Here is a 24,044-nt window from a genome sequence, read left to right as displayed (position 1 = left end):
GATTGCGAGGAAGGTAAACCTCTACAAAGACCCTCAATCTTACGGTGTGCTGCTCGCTTATAAGATGCATGGCTGTTGGGGTGGAACAGTCGCAAGCGGGCAACCTCTGGGTCACCTGCCGCACCCCAGTTGTATAAGGCTTACTCAGGCACGCGGGGCTCTGTCTGAGCGGACTTTTAGTTCCCTAGCTGCTCGTGGGACCGCAATGCACCCTGCGACCTCTACATTTCCCCCTACCAGTGGATTGGGTGGGGCCCTGGTAGCAAAACACACCCCATCGGAAAAGCGACTTCGTGGTGCGCGTCCTCCAGCGCCTGGTGTTACTAGAGATTTATCAGACTGTCGTAACAGAGCACATGCTGATAACCAGAACGTGTTCTTGATTGTCAAACGGAAGGAAGGTAGCTTTGAGAGGGTTTCTCCCCTTTACATCCACAAGGGTCTTGAGGGAACACTAAAATGTGTGAAGCGACTGCGCAATGGAACTCTGTTAGTTGAAACTTCTAGTTCCCGCCAAGTCACTTCTCTTCGGAAAGCAACCTGTCTCGGAGAGTACGCTATCGAGACCGAGCTGCACTCCACTTTGAACTATAGTAAGGGTGTTGTGACATGTAGGGCCTTGGTAGATATCCCCAAGGACGAGTTGAAATCTGAGTGGGCTGAGGAAGGTATTGTCGACGTGCAGCATGAAACGAGTCGATGGGGACCTAGTCAAAGCCGACTCGTTTATTCTCACGTTCAGTTGCCCGAGACTCCCAGAGCATGTTAAAGCGGGTTTCTTACGTTTGCTAGTACGGCCACATTTCCCAACCCACAGGAGATCAAAACATCTAAGCGTATCCCCTATGGTGAGGCCAAGAAGCTCTCTAAGGCCATGCAGCCTCCTGTGTTTACAACATCTTTCGCTTCCGCTCTGCAGAAACCGGTACAGTTGGCCACTGTTACTACACAAACGGAGGTTGCTAGTTGTTAGCACTAATACCTGCGCTTGCCAGTGCACTTGTGCTGCTGCGGTTGTTTTGCAACCTGCGGCTCTCCCCGCTACGTCGGACAAGGCCGTGGTTGCTGACATTGGGTTACTTCTTGCCTCTCCCCATATGGCGCCTTCTGCCCAGGCGAGTAAAGCTCCAACTGTTGACAAGGTTCTGCATTCTAAGCCCTCCAAGACGCCGAAGGTAAAGCTTTTGCCACCTGAGGAGACTACTCAGGGTCGGTCCGATGACGAGGGCCGTCGTACAGTCTGACATCTCCCTCGGATCGCCATCGGAGCTGATGGACATTGATGTCGACCGGGGCCGATATTCTCGCCCCGGGAATAAATCTCCGGCCAGTAAGGGCTCTCCTCCTAAGTACAGAGGCAGGGTGAAAATTCAGCCACTCTAATCACTAGCTCCCATATTACAGTGGAACCTGAATGGGTTCAGGACGCATGTGGCCGAATTACAACTCCTTGTACAAGGGCGCCCCTTGTGCTTATGTCTCCAAGAGACACATTTTTGGCCTACTGATGCTCCTTCTTCACGGGGCTATACCGTGTATCGAAAAGATGATCTGACGGGGGAAAGGGCAAAGGGTGGTGTTACGGTTTTTGTCAGTGCCATGCACCCCTCATCTGAGCTCCCTTTCGTGACCGACTTGCAAGCAGTTCTTGTGGGGCGGAAGCTCACAGTTTGTTCCGTTTACTTAACGCCTCAGGATGCGATAGACTCTGTGGCTCTCACAGAACTTATTAGCCAACTCCCCCGCCCATTTCTCCTTCTGGGGGACTTCAATGCTCATAATGCCTTATGGGGCTCTACGACTACTTGCGCCAGGGGTCGCATTCTGGAAAGCCTCATGGCGTCCGAAGAACTGTGCATCCTCAACTCTGGTGCTCCCACTCATTTCTGTACTGCTTCTGGGTCGTCGTCAGCTATTGACCTTTCCTTCTGCTCTCCAGCACCCGCGGATTCTGCTGACCTCCATTCTTGTGTCCACTTCTCCCTTTGGATTCGCCTCCTCGATGAGGCTGTGGCATTACCACTGCCTCCCAGGTGGCACCTCTGCAGAGCTGACTGGCCATTTTCAGCCATTTAGCTGTTTTGGAACACCGTGTCAGCGTCCACGAATGGGTCGACCATGTTACAGCCGTGATCTCCCATGCTGCTGAATTGTCGATCCCACGGTCATCCGGTCATCCCAAGAGGCGTCCTGTCCCTTGGTGGACCACTGAGTGCCGCTCAGCCATTCGAGCCCGCCGTGCAGCTCTGCGCCGCTTCAAGTGCCGTCCTTCAGCTGACAATCTTGCGGCCTTTCGGGTGGCAAGGGCCAAAGCGCGGCGAGTGATTAAAGAGAGCAAACGACGGTCATGGCAATCGTTCTTCATCTCTCGCTCCACTAGTTCTACGAAAGTATGGGAAGCCATCAGGAGGATTTCCGGGAAATTCAGCCAACTACCTGTCACGGCATTGCTGCATCAGGGATGTCTCCTCACGGCGCCGAGAGACATTGCCCAGACACTGGTCATGCATTTTGCGGAATCTACTGCCTCTATTAGCTGTGATCCAGATTTCTGCCGCTACCGCACTGCCATCAAGAGGGATCACTTGGACTTCCGGTCTCCAAATTCTGAACCCCACAACTGCCCCTTCACAATGTGGGAACTGGATTCGGCGCTGTCTGTGACTCATGATACTGCGCCGGGTGATGATCAAATCCGGTACAGCATGCTACGGCACTTGCTTCTGCCATCTCCTGAATTGTTTTAATATGATATGGTCAGCCGGCACGTTCCCTGACTCGTGGAGGGTGGCGATTTTGATTCCCCTCGTCAAACCGGGGAAGGACCGAATGCATCCTAGTAGTTATCGGAGTATTGCTTTGACGAGCTGTGTCGGGAAGACGTTGGAACACATGGTGAACCGTCGCCTGGTTTGGCTGCTCGAGACCAGGCAGCTCCTTAGCCAGTCTCAGTGTGGCTTTCGCAGATGTCGTTCCACTATAGACAACTTGACCCTGCTCGAGGCGGCCATCCAGCAGGCCTTCCTACGTAAACAGCATCGTCAAGGTGTATTCTTTGACATTACTAAGGCGTATGACACTACTTGGTGCTGCCTTATCCTCAATCAACTCGATCAGTGGGGCTTTCGTGGCCATCACCCCATCTTCATTCGGTCCTTTCTTTCCCGCCGCCTCTTTCGATATCGGGTTGGTAATGTGTTATCTGATTTGTACGTGCAGGAGAACGGTGTTCCTCAGGGAAGCGTTTTAAGTGTCACCCTCTTTGCCATCCCCATTAACAGTATCATGTCCACTACTCGGAGTCCGGCCCAGAGCTCCTACTTTGTGGACAATTATGCTGTTTTCTGTTCTTCTTCCAGTCTTGTCACTGCTAGTCGGCAGTTGCAGCTTACGATAAAGAGATTAGAGGCATGGACTGCGAAGACGGGTTTTACCTTTTCTGCAGACAAATGTATGTGTGTTAATTTTAATCGTTCTCGACGTGCTTTTACCTCCCCTGAATTGCACCTGAGGGACACCATTCTTCCATTTAGGGACATTGTGAGGTTCCTGAGCCTCACTTTTGATTCCAAGTTGTCGTGGTTGCGGCACCTTAAAGACCTCAAGGTGCGGGCCCTGAAGGCGCTGAATATTTTGAAGTGTCTGAGCCATCGGTCCTGGGGAGCAGATCGGGCGCGTCTGCTGCAGTTTTATAGGGCTTTCGTCCGGTCGCGTCTTGTCTATGGATGCACCGTGTATGGGTCAGCGACGCCTTCGTATCTGAAGGTCTCTTTTCCAGTCGTCCCAGGACAACGAGACCATTTGGGATACGTGCCAAGCATTTGCTTGAGTCCCTTGGTGTGGACCGTGTGGCACCCCAACTCCACGGTTTTACCCGCCTGCCTCCCTCGTTGCTCCAGAGGCCAAGCGTCCTTTTAGACTTGTCAGGGTACCGGAGGAGCTGCACTCCTGCGTTTGTTTTTACCTCCTTATTGTACGATATTTTAAACCAGCATCCCGACCATGTACCAACATTTAAGAATGGCTCTAAACAGGGGGACTCTGTTGGTTGTGCTGTTGTTTTCCCTGATCGAGTCGTCAAGTTACGGCTTCCTGCGGCGTTTACCATCTTTGATGCCGAATTGTTTACGATCTTGCGGGCATTGGAGCGGATGTGTTCCCGGTCAAGTTTCTTATCTGTTCTGACTCCCTTAGTGTCCTTCAGGCCATGCAACACTTGTACCCAGCGGATACGGTCGTCCAGAACATCTATGATGCCCTACTCCACCTGCAACGGCAGGGGAAGGAGATTTCTTCTGCTGGGTGCCGGGGCACGTGGATATTAGGGGAAACGAACTGGCGGATGTGGCTGCCAAAGATGCATCTTCCCTCCCTTACGTTGTTGAATGTGCCGTCCCCCTCCATGCTGTTACCTCCCTTTTGCGTTTTCGTGTTATGCGTCAATGGGAAGAGGAGTGGCTGGCAGTCGGTGAAAATAATCTGCGTCTGCTCAAGGCCACCACGCGGCCATGGCGTACGTCCTACCAGTCATACAGGCGGGATGAGGTTCTCCTCACTCGCCTCCCTTAACGCATGATTTTTTACTCCGGCGGGAGGACCCCCCAATCTGCAGTGCTCTCACTATGAAACACTGGATAGTGCAGCTTAGATAAGCAAAAGCTATTTTTTTACACATTTCAGTATATATGACGTTATATATCCTGAACTATATGTTTTATGATTCTTGTTGTTGCTGTGGTCTTCAGTCCTGAGACTGGTTTGATGCAGCTCTCCATGCTACTCTATTCTGTTCAAACTTCTTCATCTCCCAGTACGTGCTGCAGCCTACATCCTTCTGAACCTGCTTAGTGTATTCATCTCTTGGTCTCTCTCTACGATTTTTACCCTCCACGCTGCCCTCCAATACTAAATTGGCGATCCCTTGATGCGTCAGAACATGTCCTACCAACCGTTCCCTTCTTTTAGTCACGTTGTGCCACAACCTCATTTTCTCCCCAATTCTATTCAGTAACTCCTCATTAGTTATGTGATCTACCCATCTAATCTTCAGCATTCTTCTGTAATACCACATTTCGAAAGCTTCTATTCTCTTCTTGTCTAAACTATTTATCGTCCATCTTTCACTTCCATATATGGCTACACTCCATACAAATACTTTCAGAAACGACTTCGTGACACTTTGACCATTATCAGTTATTGTGCTCCCCAAATAGCAAAACTCCTTTACTACTTTAAGTGTCTCATTTCCTAATGTAATTCCCTCAGCATCACCAGACTTAATTGGACTACATTCCATTATCCTAGTTTTGCCTTTGTTGTTGTTCATCTTATATCCTCCTTTCTAGACATTGTCCATTCCGTGCAACTGCTCTTCCAAGTCATTTGCTGCTGCTGACAGAATTACTATGTCATCGGCGTACCTTAAAGTTTTTATTTCCTCTCCATGGATTTTAACACCCACTCAGAATTTTTCTTTCGTTTCTTTTACTGCTTGCTCAATATACAGATTGAATAACATCGGGGAGAGGCTACAACCCTGTCTCACTCCCTTCCCGACCACTGCTTCCCTTTCATGTCCCTCGACTCATATCAGTGCCATCTGGTTTCTGTACAAATTGTAAATAGCCTTTCGCCCCCTGTATTTTACCCCTGCCTCCTTCAGAATTTGAAAGAGATTGTATATGATACGCTTTTGCAGGTGCTTTCAGTGGTATATATAGAATTATTTTTGTGGTGTAGTTAGGCTGCTAGGGTCCGCCCTGCCAGGAGTTTTGTGTGGGCTATAGTGCTTCACTCAGTCCACGCAGGACCACATGTAGGTTGTGCCTCCTGGAGGTCTTTTGCCCTGCGTTATACTTATAAAACTATTAACTCTCATGTTCAGAGAAACAGAACAGGTCGTTTTGAATGGCGAGATAGGATGTTGATATTCACAGGTCATGTATATTAGTATGTTCTGCGGAAATGATTAGCATCAGTCACCTCGGTTCAGCATACGCCCTGTTGAGTAGTAAGGACAGAGTCCGCCATGGCCCTGATAACGTGTTCTAATGGTTCAGAGCACTATGGGACTTAACTTCTAAGGTCATCAGTCCCCTACTTAAATGAAACTAAACTATCACACACATCGATGGCCGAGGCAGGATTCGAACCTGCGACCGTAGCGGTCGCGCGGTTCCAGACTGTAGCGCCTAGAACCGCTCGGCCACATCGGCTGGATGATGGCATTGACACGAACAAGGCCCGAATGGCGTCCTATGGCATAGCCACCTATGGTGCATTCACTTGCCTCAAGAATTCACCTGTGGTGGTTGGCATTGCGTCACAACCCTCCAGTCGTGGTTCCAGCATACCCCACTCATTTTCAGTTGGCAACAAGTGTGGTGATCTGGCGGTTCGGGGCAAAAGGTCTGTGACACCAAGAAGGCACGTGTTCGTGCAGCAACATGTGACAGCGCACAGCCTTGTAAAAAAGGCGTCTGGGGTGTTTTGCAGCAAGGGTGTGATAGATACAGGTCACAGGATGTTTATTCACATAGGTCACACTGGTCACAGAGCCATAGACTCGCACCAGCTGTGATTTGGGGTTGTACCCAACAGCACCTCACACTATAAGGACTTGAAGTAGCACTATATGTCTTGCGCGAATGCAGTTACTGTAATGCCGCTCCCTCTGTCTGCGGTAAACCAAAATATGGCCTTCATTGTCAATCAACAGAACCTGAATTCGTCCAAAAACACTATCTGATGCTATTCCTGTCCGTACACCATTAGCATTAGCACCTAGCATGTTTCTGCATATTTGCCAACGGTAGGCAAAGAAATGGACATGCCGTAATAAACGGTGACGGAGTGTCACCCCTGATAGTTTACAATGTGTTACACCGTTTCATTGTAGCGCCAGACCCGAGGGGGACGCAGATCTGTCCTTCAGTGCTACTGGGATGAGGTGTCGATCTTCCCGTGAGGTGATCTGGGTGGCGCAACCTGACCCACCTCGACGTGATCTACGGCCTTCAATGCCCCATTCTGTACACACCCGCTGCGATGATGAAACGTTTCACCCCAAAAGAGAAGCAATATCCCGGACAGATGTGTAACATTCATGGCAATAATGCAGCCTCTTTCAGTCTCACTGATTTGATGGTTTGATTCGTGAATACGTGTACGAAGCATATTGCAGGTCTGCTCATGCATACCATCGGCTTATTGCGATGACAGCCTCAGGCACGTTTGACCGGTAGGTGGTGTTGTGCCGCGTCATCGATGTTGACTTCGAACCCGCGGGCCGACATGGTTCAAATGGTAATCATTTCTGCAGAACATACTGATGTACATGTCCTGTGAATGTGCTACCTCTAGTCGTTCAAGGTGTTCTGCTTTTTTCTGAACATAATTGTATATCAAACTGGGAAAATAAATAATAAAAGACAAAACCACGTAGATACTGTCTGGGAAATGTGTTACGAATCGGGTTATTAGTAAAGAAGTAATAAATTGAAGCCCCTTGCCTGATGTGGCAGAATTTCAAACACCTCTATATTTATGGTATCTTATCTGCTGGATTACACTGAAGCGCCAAAAAACCGCTATACTCATGCTTGTTCAAATACAGCAATATGTAAACAGGCAGAATATGGCGCTGCGGTCGGCAACGGCTACATAACACGTCTGGCGCTGTTCGTACATCGGTTACTCCTGCTACAATAATAGGTTATCAAGATTTAAGTGAGTCTGAACATTATAATCGGCGCACGAGCGATGGAACACAGCATCTCTGAGGTAGCGATGACGTGGAGATTTTCCCGTAGGACCATTTCACGAGTGTACCGTGAATATCGGGAATTTGGTAACACATCCGACATCGCTGCGGCCGGAAAAAAACATGAAACGTCCCCTTTGAATAATTAACAAGACTGTGCTTAAACTGACACACAATAGATTTTAGCGCAACGCAATCTGACTTTCAATAATCCCTACAAGAGAATGGCCCTGACTAATTAACCTATATGTTTCACAAATCACTTACCTCACAAAAATCTTCGTTACTCGAACTACTGCAATACAGCGAGCGCCCCTACTGCCAGCTAACTAAAAGATTCAAACTACGGAAGTCACTAACTACTGATAGGCACAGTCAGAAAATGAAAGATTTTAATAGAGAACAAACAATGTATTTACCTGTATAGTCATAATATATATATATATATATATATATATATATATATATATATATATATATCAGTCCATGACACCAATTCTTACAAATTTCAAAACTCCGCCATCTCTCTCCCCACGTCCACCACTGCTGGCGGCTCACCTCCAACTGCGCAACGCTACGCGCTGTTAGCATCCAGCTGCCGCTGCCCAACACTACAATGGCAGACAACAATGCAAACTAGTCACAGACTGCGCACAGCACAGCCAGTGATTTTTCATACAGAGCGCTATGTGGCGTTACCAATAAGAAAACCTAAACAGCCTACTTACAAACATCCTGGAAGAACGGGACCAACGACGACTGAAGAGAATCGTTCAACGTCACAGAAGTGCGACCCTTCCGCAGACTGCAACAGATTTCAGTGCTGGGCCTCAAGAAGTGTCAGCGTCCGAACCATTCAACGAAACATCATCGACATGGGATTTCGGAACCGAAGGCCCACTCGTGTACGTTTGAAGACTGCACGAAACCTTTACGCCTCGCCTGGGCCCGTCAACACCGTGAATGGACTGTTAATGACTCTAAACATGTTGCCTGGTCGGAAGAGTCTCGTTTCGAATTGTATCGAGCGGATGGTCATGTATAGGTAGGCATATAACCTGATGAATCCATTGACCCTGTATACCAGCAGGGGACTGTTCAAGATGGTGGAGACTCAATAATGGTGTGGAGCGTGTGCAGCTGGAGTGATATGGGACTCTGGATACGTCTAGATACGACTCTGACAGGTGGGGTACATAAGCATACTATCTGATAGACTGCATCAATCATGTCAATTGCGCAATCCGACGGGCTTGGGCAATTCCTACAGGACAGCGTGACACCCCACACGTCCAGAATTGCTACTGATTGGCTCCACTGATTGGTTCCACTGATTGGCTTCCACTGGCTACCAAACTCCCCAGTCATGAACATTGTTGAGCATATCTGGGATATTGTACTACGTGCTGTTCAGAAGAGATCTCCACTCCTTCCTCCTTCGTTGGGATTTATGGACAGTTCTGGAGGACTCGTAGCGTTAATTCCCTCCAGCTAATTCCCTACTTCAGACATTATTCGAGTCCGTGCCAGTTGTGTTGCGTCCCTTCTGCGTGCTCGTGCGAGCCCTACGCGATATTAGTCATATGTACCAGTTTTTTTTTTTTTTTTTTTTTTTTGCTCTTCAGGGTATGTGTTGTACTATTATATATGTGGACACAATTTCGTAAATTTATTGCTATTAAAGTTGGTAGTAAACAAGTAATAAATTAAAACTTCATGTCTGGTGTGGAAGATTTACTACACGAAGAGCGAAAATGTAGTAACCGATCGACTATTTTCCTTTCATTTTGTGGAGGCTGCCAGCATATTGCGTCGCGAAATGCTGTATTTCTGAAATATTGTGCGTTTGAAATCTGAGTATTTCTGCACAATGAGTTACGCTTCTTTTTCACATGCACCTCCAGCACTTTTAGAGTTCGTGGTTCTTAATCCCTCATTGCCCCTTTTAAAACAGCCGGTGGTGTGTGTTTGGTTGAAAGTGGTTCAGTATTTTTGGGTGATGTATTGAACATACGTACATGTGCATTTTAAAAGATACAGAGATTTCATATTGCGTTAACAAATGTTTTCTTAAAGAAACCATTCTCTCTGTCTGGACATTAGATACGTCCTCCCTTCACAGAAAAAAGGGAATTTTTCAGAGCGGGTCCACCACAGCAGAGCAGTTGATTCGAAAATATCGGCATTAGTTATGAAGAGCCATTCGAAAATATCGGCATTAGTCATGAAGACCCAGATGAAGTATAAGAAGATGCAGAGAAGAGAACGGAATGGTTCAGAAGTGAGATTTAATTTCGTGGTGCAAAAACATCAAGGATGAGATTTGTTGATGTTGATGACCTTTCTTCAAATGGCTCTGAGCACTTTGGGACTTAACATCTGTCGTCATCAGTCCCCTAGGATTTAGAACTACTTAAACCTAACTAACCTAAGGACAGCACACAACACCCAGTCATCACGAGGCAGAAAAAATCCCTGACCCCACCGGGAATCGAACCCAGGAACCCGGGCGCGGGAAGCGAGAACGCTACAGCACGACCACGAGCTGCGGACGATGACCTTTCTTTTCTCTGCTAACGTAAATAACAATTACAAGACCGGTCAAAAGAACCTAGCGGTGTAACGAATACAGAAAACGGGTTGGGAATAAAGCGAAGATGGAGTGAAGTAATGGAGGCAGGAGAAAAGAGATAAGTGGAAGTTTCACATGAAATTCCGGGTTCATGTAGAAAATGATGTGGAAGAAGAAACAAAATAACGCATGACGGATGAAGTAAGAAGCGCTTAAGAAGCCCAGACCAACACATACAAAGGAAGTAATGTTCCCTATAAAGTCTGCTAGTATCGGTATTGGCCATAATCTGAGGAAGAACTTCCTGAGAATATTGCTGTTGTTGGTTTGTAGTCGTAAGACTGATTTGGTCCAGCTCTCCATACCTATGAATGGGCCCTATGAACGGTTCCCTTCTTTCAGTCATGTAGCCACATAAACATCTTTTCTCCACATTATGATTTAGTACACCGTCATTGGTAGTGTGATCTGCTCACAGAATCTTCAGCATTCTTCAGCAGCACACAATTTGAAAGGCTATCATTCTGTCCTACGATCTGCCGCAGCATAGAGACCGCGACAGCACAGAGCTATCCCCGCGGTGAGTAACCCTGTGTGCGACAGCGCAAGGCACGCAGTAACTGCGGCCCCAGTACGGAGCCCTGGGGGACACCGCGCCGCGCAGCTCTGCCGCTATCGCTGCCCGCCGTAATTCCGTTCTGCGGTCGCGGTAGACCCGCCCCCATTTTCAGCCCACAGCGGCTGCATTGATTGCGGTGCGTGTGGCTTGTGCCCGTAGCCGTGTCGGAGGAACGGGCTCTGGGCGCATCAAGCCGCCCATATATCATAGCCACGCGATTGCGGGCCGCTCGTATCTGCATATGGACTCCGAGGCGTACCAATTCCAGTACACACCATCCGAATACCTTTTCGTGCCATCAGCGTCCATTAATACTGCTCATTTATCGGTAAAATTCACAACCTGACAAAAGAGATGAAGCATCCAGAAATGGCGGGGGAAAACGAAATGAAACTCCACCATTTGAAATGGTATATTATGTTGTTTTGGTGATTACAATATCGAGTCGAGTTAAGAACGGACTTGCCAGTATGAGTCCACATATCACTGTGATGTAGGCATTCAGTGATTGAGTTTGAAAGGATGTCAATGAAATATTGTACCTTCTCCTGAGCCAAACTGACCTACAACTGTTGTAACTGTACCTTGACATCCTGCATACTTGCACTGAGATAAAGTCAAAGTCCGAGATAACTGGCACCTTGCTGGCCATGTGAGTACCTCAACATCACGCAGGCAGTTCATAGAGTTGCGTGTCAATTGTGTATGAGCATTGCCCTGATGAGAAACGGCACCACGAGAGTATCACACGAGGGGTTACACATGAGGACGCAGGAAGTCCGTATTGCATTGTTGTGCCATCAGAATTCCCTCTCTACTACCAACAGAGACCTGAAGCCATACCCGATGGCTCCCTACAATGTGACGCCCTCTGAAAAACACTGAGAGACTAATACCTCTCTTCAGGTTGCCGCCATTCTGTGCGACGATGGTCATCAAATGGTTCAAATGGCTCTGAGCACTATGGGACTTAACTTCTGAGTTCATCAGCCCCTATAACTTGGAACTGCTTAAACCTAACTAACCTAAGGATCACATCCGTGCGAGGCAGGATTCGAACCTGCGACCATAACGATCGTGCGGTTCCAGACTGTAGCGCCCAGAACCGCTCGGCCATCCCGGTCGGCACGATGGTAATCCACGCCACAGCAGAAACGCTATTAATGGATGAAAACAGTGTGACGCTGTTCATCAGCAGGCCATGCTTCCCAGTCACAGCACCACCACAGTCCAGTTGTCACGTACAGATCAAAAGTGTAGGCTGACACAAATTTTTGAAAAAAAGTATCCCGGTGTACATGCCGTTCAATTCAGGATAAAACTCCAAGTTTTCGACCACTACCTCCATGGTCGTCGTCAGGGCTAAAACTGACTGTGGTAAACTGGCAAGGCTCCCACTTTTATATGCAAAGGACGACTTCTGATTGGCTGGAATATGTCATAGCAACAGCGATATGTCACGTAGTGAAGCCCTCTACTTCCATAGATATAGTTTCTATCCCGCGTTGCTTTCAGCGCCATCCCTTGAATCAGGAGGTAAAGTGCGGGAACTTTTCCTCTGCGACTTTTCTTTATCCAGCGCACTCTTCCAGGTGTTGCTAAGTGCATAGCCGTTGTCTCTGTTCAAGTTATTATCGCGAAGTCTAATTTCGACTGCTTCCCGGAATTGATGCGGCATGTACACCGAGAGACTTTTATTCAAGAAATACGTCGCAAAAGACTACGTAGGCGGTCTATAATTAGTTGTTTGGCTGATTTCGGGGAGGGGACCCCACAGAGTGGTCATTGATGACGGCGAATTCGCGAAGGTCAGAGAAGGAAGTCGGCCGTGCTCTTTCAAGGGAAACATCTCAGCATTTGCCTGAAGCGAATTATGGAAATAACCGAAAACCTAACTCAGGATGGTCGGACGCAGGTCTGAACCATTGCGCTCCCTGAATGTTAGTCCAGTGCGCTAATGACTGCGCCACCTCTCTCCGACATAATTTGTTCTAGCACAGCTCGTGCGGATACCCAGTGGGAATCCTCCCTCGCGGCTGTGTCGGGCGACGTCAGACGAGACTGCCAGCCCCCAGGTCCATATGCAGTGCAACGTCGGGCCAGCGTCGCATCAGAATGCCCCAGAGATATGGATATTCCACAAGCCCTTCAAACTTTGCACTGTCCCACATGAGTACAGGGCATCTCCATGGACTCGGCAGTAGTCAATAAACATCCGACGCTGTTCACGTCTCTTATGTACTCGTACCTTACTAGCCCTGGTAACAACACTAAACACGAACGGTACTGTTGTTGTACTCTGGTGGGCGTTCCACCTGTCACAGACACGAGGTCTGTTCAAAAAACTCCGATACATTCGTAATTTCACGCCAATGGTGTGTAGGAGCTTGCATTTATCGCGAATCTCTTGCCCAACGCAAAGTCCCGAGCGACTGGAAAAAAGCTCAGCTGACGCCTGTATATAAGAAGAGTAGAAGGACGCATCCCCAAAATTACAGACCAATATCCTTAACATCGGTTTCTTGCAGGATTCTCGAACATATTCTCAGTTCGAATATAACGCATTTCCTTGAGACAGAGAAGTTGCTGGCCGGCCGAAGTGGGTGTGCGGTTCTAGGCGCTGCAGTCTTGAACCACGAGACCGCTACGGTGGCAGGTTCGAATCCTGCCTCGGGCATGGATTTGTGTGATGTCCTTAGGTTAGTTAGGTTTAAGTAGTTCTAAGTTCTAGGGGACTGATGACCACAGATGTTAAGTCCCATAGTGCTCAGAGTCAACCAAGAGAAGTTGCTGTCCATGCATCCGCACGGCTTTAGAGAAAGCATCGCTCCTGCCAAACGCAACTCGCCCTTTTTTCACATGATGTCTTGCGAACCATGGACGAAGGGTATCAGACGGATGACACGTTCCTCGACGTCCGGAAAGCGTTTTACTCGGTACTCCTAACTAAGGTACGAGCATATGGGATTGGTATGTGAGTGACTCGAAGACTTCTTAAGTAATAGAACCCAGCACGTTGTCCTCGATGGTGAGTGTTCATCGGAGGTGAGGGTATCATATCATCTGGAGTGCCCCAGGGAATTGTGGTAGGTCCGCTGTTGTTTTCTATCTACATAAATGGTCTTTTGGATAGGGTGGATAGCAATGTGCGTCTGTTTGCTGATGATGCTGTGGTGTACGGGAAGGTGTCGTCGTTGAGTGACTGTAGGAGGATACAAGATGACTTGGACAGGATTTGTGATTGGTGTAAAGAATGGCAGCTAACTCTAAATGTAGATAAATGTAAATTAATGCAGATGAATAGTAAAAAGAATCCCGTAATGTTTGAATACTCCATTAGTAGAGTAGCGCTTGACACAATCACGTCGATTAAATATTTGGGCGTAACACTGCACAGCGATATGAAGTGGGACAAGCATGTAATGGCAGTTGTGGGGAAGGCGGATAGTCGTCTTCAGTTCATTGGTAGAATTTTGGGAATATGTGGTTCATCTGTAAAGGAGGCCGCTTATAAAACACTAATACGATCTATTCTTGAGTACTGTTCGAGCGTTTGCGATCCCTATCAGGTCGGATTGAGGGATGACATAGAAGCAATTCAGAAGCGGGCTGCTAGATTTGTTAGTGGTTAGGTTTGATCATCAACCGAGTGTTACGGAAATGCTTCAGGAACTCGGGTTGGAGTCTCTAGAGGAAAGGAGGCGTTCTTTTCGTGAATCGCTAATGAGGAAATTTAGAGAACCAGCATTTTAGGCTGATTGCAGTACAATTTTACTGCCGCCAACTTATATTTCGGGAAAGACCACAAAGATAAGATAAGAGAGATTAGGGCTCGTACAGAGGCATATAGGCAGTCATTTTTCCCTCTTCGTGTTTGGGAGTGGAACAGGGAGAGAAGATTGATGTTGTCGTACGAGGTGCCCTCCGCCACGCACCCTATGGTGGATTGCGGAGTATGTATGTAGATGTAGATGCAGATGTAGATGTAGGAGCAAAATGCGGTTGGTATCCTTGCACATCCATCTGTTTAATATGTAACTGCCGGAAGTTTCAATGTTGTATGTCTCTTAGTTATAGGTCAGTGCTGTATTGAGCAGGACATCGTGTCAAACAGTTTGCGAATTTCGAGATTTGCAGATTTAAAGGAGCAACGTGTCTGCATCAAATTTTACGTGAGACTCAAGATCTCTACACAGACACAGCAAATGATGCAGGAAGCCTACGTTGATGACTGCTTCAGCCGTACTAGGTGTTACAAATTGTTGACACACTTTAAAAATGGCCAGGCGGAAGTTAAAGACGACGTTCGTTCACCGCTGTGCTAACTTTCAAAGGTTTAATCTTCAAGAATGGTTTGTGAAACACATCTGCAAAACTTTTGAATATCGCGGAATAACACTTAGGCCTCTTTGCATCCGAGCTTGGAATCATCACCACCTAGATTTTCAACGATTGAGCCATGAGTTCACAACGAGACCAGCGCGGGAAACACGAAAAGATGAGTGCCTAGTTTATCCATTATTTCATGAAATGACTTTATTAACTGTGCTCTAATGACACCTGCCACATAATGTAACTTTGTTGGTGACCGAAAATGCAGTATTTAGCAGCGTGAGCAACACCACAATAATGATTAATTTTTGACCTTTGTTGTGGTAGGGCTGTTAGAAGTAGGATCATGTGATGGATTCCTGACACAGCGTCTTGGAATGCATCGTGTTGCCACCAAGTTCGTCCCACTGCTTATGAGTCAAGACCAGAAAGACCTCCGCCTCGCAATCTATGAAGAGCTTTTGGATCGCGCAAACGAGAACGAGATGTTCCTTTAGAGAATCATAACTGGCGATGAGACGTGGGTCTACGCTTATGATGTTGTGACAAAGGTTCAAATGGCTCTGAGCACTACGGGACTTAATTTCTGAGGTCATCAGTCCCCTAGAACTTAGAAGTACTTAAACCTAACTAACATAAGGACATCACACACATCCATGCCGGAGGCAGGATTCGAACCTGCGACCGTAGCGGTCGCGCGGTTCCAGACTGTAGAGCTTAGAACCGCTCGGCCACTCCAGCCGGCACCAAGGTTCAATCTTCTCAAAGTGTCGGGAAATGTTCTACAAGAGCAAAATATGCTCGTTAGATCAGGACAAATGTCAAAACCATGTTGATAGTTTGCTTTTGCTTTGGAGGATTAGTTCGTGATGAATTCGTGCCACAGGGACTACCTGGATGTGTTGCGACGCCTGTGAGAAAATGTGAGAAAGGAACGACCTGAAATGTGACGAGACAATTCATGGCTCTTGCATCGCGATAACAACGGACTTTTTTTTTATTTCCGAAGTTGAAAGACCCGCTAAACAAACGAAGATTTTCAACTATAGAAGAGAGAAAAGAAAATTCGCAGTTGGCACTTCTCGCGATGCAGCAAGAGGCCTGCCAAGACAACTCCGGAAGTGCAAACGGTGTTGGGAACGGTGCATCAATTGTGGAGGGGAGTATTTCGAAGGAGACCATGCACAATAAGTAAAAGATAAGCGTAGAAAAAGTTCGTAGGCAAAGTTCCTCAATTTTGTGAACACACCTCGTAATTGCAACTCTATTCATTCATGTACCACTAGTGATATTAAGCGTACATTGACACCTGGAAGTGATACACAAAATGGTGGTATGTTCTTGCCTGTCAACACGTAAAAGTATAAAACTTTTAGTGAAACGTCATCACGCACATGATTCCCGGTTCACGAACTCCCTATGCCCTCTGGGGACGAGAATTTTTTGTTTATGGTTGACATGAATTGTTTATGTAGTAAGACGAAATGTTATTCTATGTACAAAAGAGTATGTAAAAGTATTAATTATCTCACTGCGATGTACCGGGTGATCAAAAAGTCAGTATAAATTTGAAAACTGAATAAATCATGGATTAATGTAGATAGAGAGGTACAAATTGACACTCATGCTTGGAATGACATGGCGTTTTATTACAACCAAAAAAAATACAAAAGTTCAAAAAATGTCCGACAGATGGCGCTTCATCTGATCAGAATAGCAATAATTAGCATAACAAAGGAACACAAAGCAAAGATGATGTTCTTTACAGGAAATGCTCAATATGTCCACCATCATTCCTCAACAATAGCTGTAGTCGAGGAATAATGTTGTGAACAGCACTGTAAAGCATGTCCGAAGTTATGATGAGGCATCGGCGTCGGATGTTGTCTTTCAGCATCCCTAGACATGTCGGTCGATCACGATACACTTGCGACTTCAGGTAACCCCAAAGCCAATAATCGCACGGACTGAGGTCTGGGGACCTGGGAGGCCAAGCATGACGAAAGTGGAGGCTGAGCACACGATCATCACCAAACGACGCGCGCAAGAGATCTTTCACGCGTCTAGCAAAACTTTTTTTTTTTTTTTTGTAATAAGACCCCATGTCATTCCAAGCATGTGTGTTAATCTTTACCTTTGTATCTACATTATTCCGTGGTTTATTAAGTTTTCAAATTTATACTGACTTTCTGATCACCCAGTATATGAGAAGCAGTATCGATATTTCACGGTAATGAACCTATGTCTCGTAGTAAAGATACTGAGAACAATGTAAACAAGAGAAATAGATTTTAATAAGTCCTTTTGATCTTATTTGAATTTTGCTACTAGGAAGACATGGATAGAGACGTGTGCATCTTGTAACGTATTTCTGGTAAATATATGCTCTTACTGATAATCAAACCACTTATTTCAGTAGCTTTAACATCCTTACTTGTATGAAAAATTAATAATTCATTTTACAGAGATTAATAACACGCGGTACAGCGTGCGTTGCCATTAGCAGTGCTGGTCGCCATCTGCAAGAAGTCAGATTCATTTTTAGTTTACTCCAATATTACATGGCTAAAGGTAAAAGGACACGATGTACAATTAATATCTTGAATAAACAGACTAGAGTCAAGCTAATTTCCTTCAACTGGCGTAGAGGAGTATCGATATCAAAACAGATGATCGTGGTTGACGTTTCCCGGCTATCTTTTGTTCAAGTGACGAGACTTTTTACAGTTAAGAAAGTGCTCGGCTTTGAATTAATGATAAGTGTTGTTTCTCTAAGCAAACCTACGAAACTATAAATTATTCTTGATGCTAAAAGACATTCCATTTCAACCCTGAGATATTTATAAATGTAAACGATTAAGATGCTTCGCACAGAACTGTTCGTTATTAATTTTACGGCCACATAGACACTCCAAAGTTATTTATTTATCGGGGAATTGAGTATAAGAAACCTTAACAATATCAAAGATAAAATTACTTGCTCGTAGAATGAAATTGTAGTATGTTGCCTCATCTTAACTTACGACGTGTTATTAACAGCACAAGTGTACTCACACAGTAACTCGTACACACACACACACACACACACACACACACACACACACACACAAACACAAACACATACACACACACACACACACACACACACACACACACACACACACACATTTATACCGAAAATCGTTGCACCCTCTCCCCTTTGGACTCGTACTTAACACCTGTCTTCGCGTGACTGTACATATACGATAGCCGTTCAATAAATAAGGGACCGATTAATTTTCAGCAATTGTCCTACGAAAAGAATGTTCCGGATGAAAAGATATTTTCAAAGTGGACATTTCATACCCTCCGTCAGGGCAGGGATTAACTTTTATTTTGAAATGGTAAACCCTGTTTTAGCTCAAATCCGTTTGTGCTCCCCAAAAAATACCTACAGTCTACCAAGAAGATAGCGCTGACATCGAGAAAATTCCTCCAGTTTCTGGAACTGATAACCGACACATTTGATTGCATTTTACACTTTTCATGTGAATGTACAATTTTTCATTCCAAACAGTTGATATTATTGTCAAAAAATTAATGTGGTTTCGAAAATACACTACTGGACATTAAAATTGCTACAGCAAGAAGAAATGCAGATGATAAACGAGCATTCATAGGACAAATATATTATACTAGAACTGACATGTTATTACATTTTCACGCAATTTGGGTGCACAGATCCTGAGAAATGAGCACCCAAAACAACCACTTCTGGCCGTAATGACAGATACGCCTGGGCATTGAGTCAAACAGAGCTTGGATGGCGTGTACAGGTACAGCTGCCCATACCACAGTTCATCAAGAGTAGTGACTGGCGTATTGTGACGAGCCAGTTGCTCGACCGCCAATGAACACACATTTTTAATTGGTGAGAGATCTTGAACGAATGGTATCCAGGGCAGCAGTCGAACATTTTCTGTATCCAGAAAGGCCCGTACACGACCTGCAACAAGCGGTCGTGCACTATCCTGCTGAAATGTAGGGTTTCGCAGGGATCGAATGAAGGTTAGAGCCACGGGTCGTAAAACATCTGAAATGTAACGTCCACTGTTCAAAGTGCGTTCAATGCGAACGAGAGGTGACCGACACGTGTAACTAATGGCACCCCGTACCACACGCCGGGTGATACGCCAGTATGGCGATAACGAATACACGCATCCAATGTGTGTTCACCGCGATGTCTCCAACACGGATGCGACCATCGTGATGCTGTAAACAGAACCTGGATTGATCCGAAAAAATTACGTTTTGCCATTCGTGCACCCAGGTTCGTTGTCGAGTACACCATCGCAGGCGCTCCTGTCTGTGATGCAGTGTCAAGGGTAACCGCAGCCACGGTCTCCGAGCTGATAGTCTATGCTGCTGCAAACGTCGTCGAATTTTTCGTGGAGATGGTTGTTGTCTAGCAATCGTCCCCATCTCTTGACTCACGGATCGAGACGTGGCTGCACGATCCGTTACAGCCATGCGGATAAGATACCTGTAATCTCGACTGCTAGTTATACGAGGCCGTTGGGATCCGGCACGGCGTTCCGTATTACCCTCCTGAACCTACCGATTCCATATTCAGTCATTGGATCTCGACCAACGCGAGCAGCAATGTCGCGATACGGTAAACCGCAATCGCGATAGGCTACAGTTCGACCTTTATCAAAGTCAGAAACGTGGTGCCTCCTTACACGAGGCATCAAAACAACGCTTGACCACGCAACGCCGGTCTACTGCTGTTTGTGTATGAGAAATCTGTTGGAAACTTTCCTGATGTCAGCACGTTGTAGGTGTTACCACCGGCGCCAACCTTGTGTGAATGCTCTGTAAAGCTAATCGTTTGCATATCACATCATCTTCTTCCTGTCGGTTAAATTTCGCGTCTGTAGCAGGTCATCTCCGTGGTGTAGCAATTTTAATGGCCAGTAGTGTATAACTGTACAGCGTGAAGTTTACATATAGGCATTTAAAAGTCTAGCATATAAGTTACATTTAACGCAACTTAATTTTCTGTCGCGTTTGAGATTGATTTCGGTGAGTCCCCTACACCATCAGAAGGTTTGATTTCGTTGTTCCCCTCGAGTCTCACCTTAACTCTCGTTCCGCCACCTACCACATGAATGGAAAAAATTGTTTCAGATTAACCGCAGGTTTTTATGCGTAGAATTCGAATCTGCAATAAAAAAGTGTATTTCGTATTTGAAAGTAAATAGTTGACGATCCCGTTACGGAGGGGGGGGGGGGGGAGCAGAAATTTATGGGGTGACATATGTTACACAGGCCGGTGTCCTCTTTGAAAATATTAACGTTTCATCTTCAATACTTTGTTTTTCATACGACGTATATTCTTAGGGAAATTTTCTTGTTCCAAGCTAAAAGAAAAACCCTAACTTCAGATGCTTCATACCGTATGCTTCCTCTGCATGTGTGTGCCGTTGTGAACAATCTGACACATGGCACAGCCGTGTTGAACCTACGCGTTATAAGGACCATGCTGTAATTCTTCGCTGCGTAAAAAGAAACCACAGTGTAGGGCAATAATCATTTGTGGGCAGTGCACGGTTATGATGCCATTGATAGGAATGCTGTTGGAGGGTCGGAGGCAGAATTAAAGTAGCAGGGTGTACAGGAACTCATCCGTATGGTGTGCCACGTTTGCGGCGTCCTGCCATAACCCCTGTTCCCAACGTGGTGAACTGTGCAGAGGCCGCTATTCTTGCAGACCAGCGCATCACAACTGAATATATTTTTTATCTTTTCGAGTCATCAGTCTTGTGACTGGTCTGACGCGACCCGCCACGAATTCCTCTCCTGTGCCAACCTCTTCATCTCAGAGTAGTAGTTGCCCTCCACAGCTCCATCTAGTACGATGGAAGCCATTCCCTGATGTCTTAACAGATGTCTTACCACTTCTTGTCTCTCCTTCTTGACAGTGTTTTCCACATATACCTTTCCTCGCCGATGCTGAGGACAACCTCCTCATTCCTTATTACCTGTTTGAACGCTGGTGGTGAAGGAAGGCAGGATTCGGTTGCCATTTCGGCAGGGCCGTAATCAGTTACCACTGGATGCCTTTTCTTTTAATCACACACAACTTATTTAAAATTAACAACATATTAAAATAATGGCAATAGTTTAAGATTTGTTTCACGGCTGAAGGCTTTAATGGCAATAAATTAAGAATTGTTTAACTTGTTGCAACTTACAACGACAGTTATTAAAATATTGAAAACAAATCACCAAGGTCTTAAAGGTTAACTGCTAATATACAATTGCCACATCAGAATTTTAAGACAAGTAGCGACAGTCACGGCTGAAGGCCTTACACTCCAAGACTGGCAATTATGAAAAAATCTAACAAACATACTGTCAACAGCAAGGAAATAGCAAAAGTTAATTTAAAAGACAGACAACTGATCACCAAACAGGTGGGATAAAATCATAGTTAACTTGGTAGCACAACCGTTTAAAGTTACTGTAACGCCAAGAGTGGCAATTATATATTAAAAAAATTTAGAAACATACAATAAAGCAACAAATATAACAACAGGGGTATTTCAGAATGACAAGCAACTGATCACCAAACAGGTGAGACAAATGGTGGTAACTTGGTAATACAATAATAAAATAATAACTCAATAATAAAACAGAAGGGCTAGTCACAGACGGTATTCCAGGAATCGACCTCTGACTACAACAGCGTAAAAACACTATCGCGAACGATAAGAAAGGCAGCCAAGAGTCGCATTCACTTCACAAGATGGTAACTCAGACTAATTGCAGTCTAACGAATGACTAATGATAATCTGCTGAAGCTACCTAATGTTCGATAACCAATGCAACGATGGAGCACCACGCCAAAGCCGGAACCGGCGGTCAGCACCATGTCCTCAGAATGCTGTGTTTAGAGTGTCCGAAAGGATAAAGGTACCACTACTACCAGAGTAGAAGAAACACAAACCTACCTACAAATCAAGGAAACTGTCAAAACTGCACGCCTTACGGGACAGCAACGGCAAGGTGAGGAACCGTACACTGTCGTTACATACATTAACCTCCAGGGCAGGTCACTGGGGCGTTACCGGCAACCAGGCAGGAAAAATACCGCTTGTTGAACTTAACAAAAGTAACACATAGAATGCAGCAATTAGTAACAAGAAGTCGAGGGAAGCTAGTTAGATCCGCCTTCCGCAAGTACTCTACTCGCTGCCCTTTGTCTCGGCGACACTGCGAGCAGGGACATGAACTGAAATCACTGGAGAATCGCGAGATCTCACAAAGGTGGAGGTTCCACTGCTAGGATTAAAATGTACTCAAAGCTTGTTGGATCCAGTTGACGACCAGGCCGTGTACCCCCGGGACCGCAGCCCTTCCATCTGGCAGTGCATGCGTGCTGCCAGCGGTCCCGGCGTGTTATCGCACTGCCCTCTTGGCTCCTCCAGAATCCACAACCAAACTGCCCACTCACAAGACCCGCAAGAACCACGACATCACCCCAAAGATGGGGCCACAGTTACGACATCTCGATAACAGCACTGCTGCCACTAGTGGAAAGGCAATGCTTGCAAAAGCATGTGGCGCCAGTCAACACGAGAAGAATACAAACCACCGCAACGATGTCAACTAAACCATACAGCCTGGCCTCCAACAGAGGACGGAAACCTACAATAGCACCAACGCATGCCGCAGCATGGCTCACTAATTTTCAACATTTTTCTGTAGCACCACTTCTCAAATGCGTAAATTATCTTCTGTTCCAGTTTCCCCACGGTCTATGTTTCACTATGATGCAATAATGCAATCATGTGCCCCAAATGTACATTCTCAGAAATTTATTCCACAAAGTAAGGCCTATGTATGATACTAATAGACTTGTCCTGGCGAGGAACGCCGTTTTCGTCTGTGCTAATCTGCTTTTAATGTCCTCCTTATTGCTCCGATCGTCAAGGGTATTTTGCTGCCTCGGTAGCACAATTCATTAATTTCATCTCCATCGTGATCACCAATCCTGATGTTAAGTTTTTAGCTGTAGTCATTTCTGCTACTTCTCATTATTTTCGACTTTCTTCGATTTACTCTCAATCCTTATTTCTACTCATTATACTATCGATTCCGTTCAGTATATCCTGTAATTCTTCTTCACTTTCACTCAGGATAGCAATGTCATCAACGAATCTTATTACAGAGTGATGAAAGATCATATCCTTGTCTTACACCCTTATTAATCCTAGCAGTTCTTCATCGTCTCCCACTCTTATTGTTCCCTCTTGGAAGCTGTATATATTGTATCTTACTCGTATTTCCCTATGACATACCCCTTCAGAATTTTGACTATATTACACTGTTTCACACTGTCGATCGCTTTTACCAGGTCGACATTTCCTATGAACGTGTCTTGACATTTTTTCCATTATCGACCGCAATGTCAGAACTGCCTCCCTGGTGCATTTATCTGTCCTAAATCCAAATTGATAGTCATTTAACATATTCTTAGTGCCGGCTGGTGTCACGGTGTGGTTCTAGGCCCTTCAGTTTGGAACCGCGTGACGGCTACGGTCGCAGGTTCGAATCCTGCCTCGGGCATGGATGTGTGTGATGTCCTTAGGTTAGTTAGGTTTAATCAGTTCTAAGTTCTAGAGGACTGATGACCTCAGATGTTGAGTCCCATAGTGCTCAGAGCCATTTGAACCACTATTCATAATTTTATCAATTTTCCGCAATTTTATTTA

This window comes from Schistocerca gregaria, chromosome 9 (genome assembly GCF_023897955.1).
Source record: "Schistocerca gregaria isolate iqSchGreg1 chromosome 9, iqSchGreg1.2, whole genome shotgun sequence".
Classification (NCBI taxonomy): Eukaryota; Metazoa; Arthropoda; class Insecta; order Orthoptera; family Acrididae; genus Schistocerca; species Schistocerca gregaria.
The sequence above is the reverse complement of the archived record's forward strand: the minus strand, read 5'-3'. Positions refer to the sequence as shown.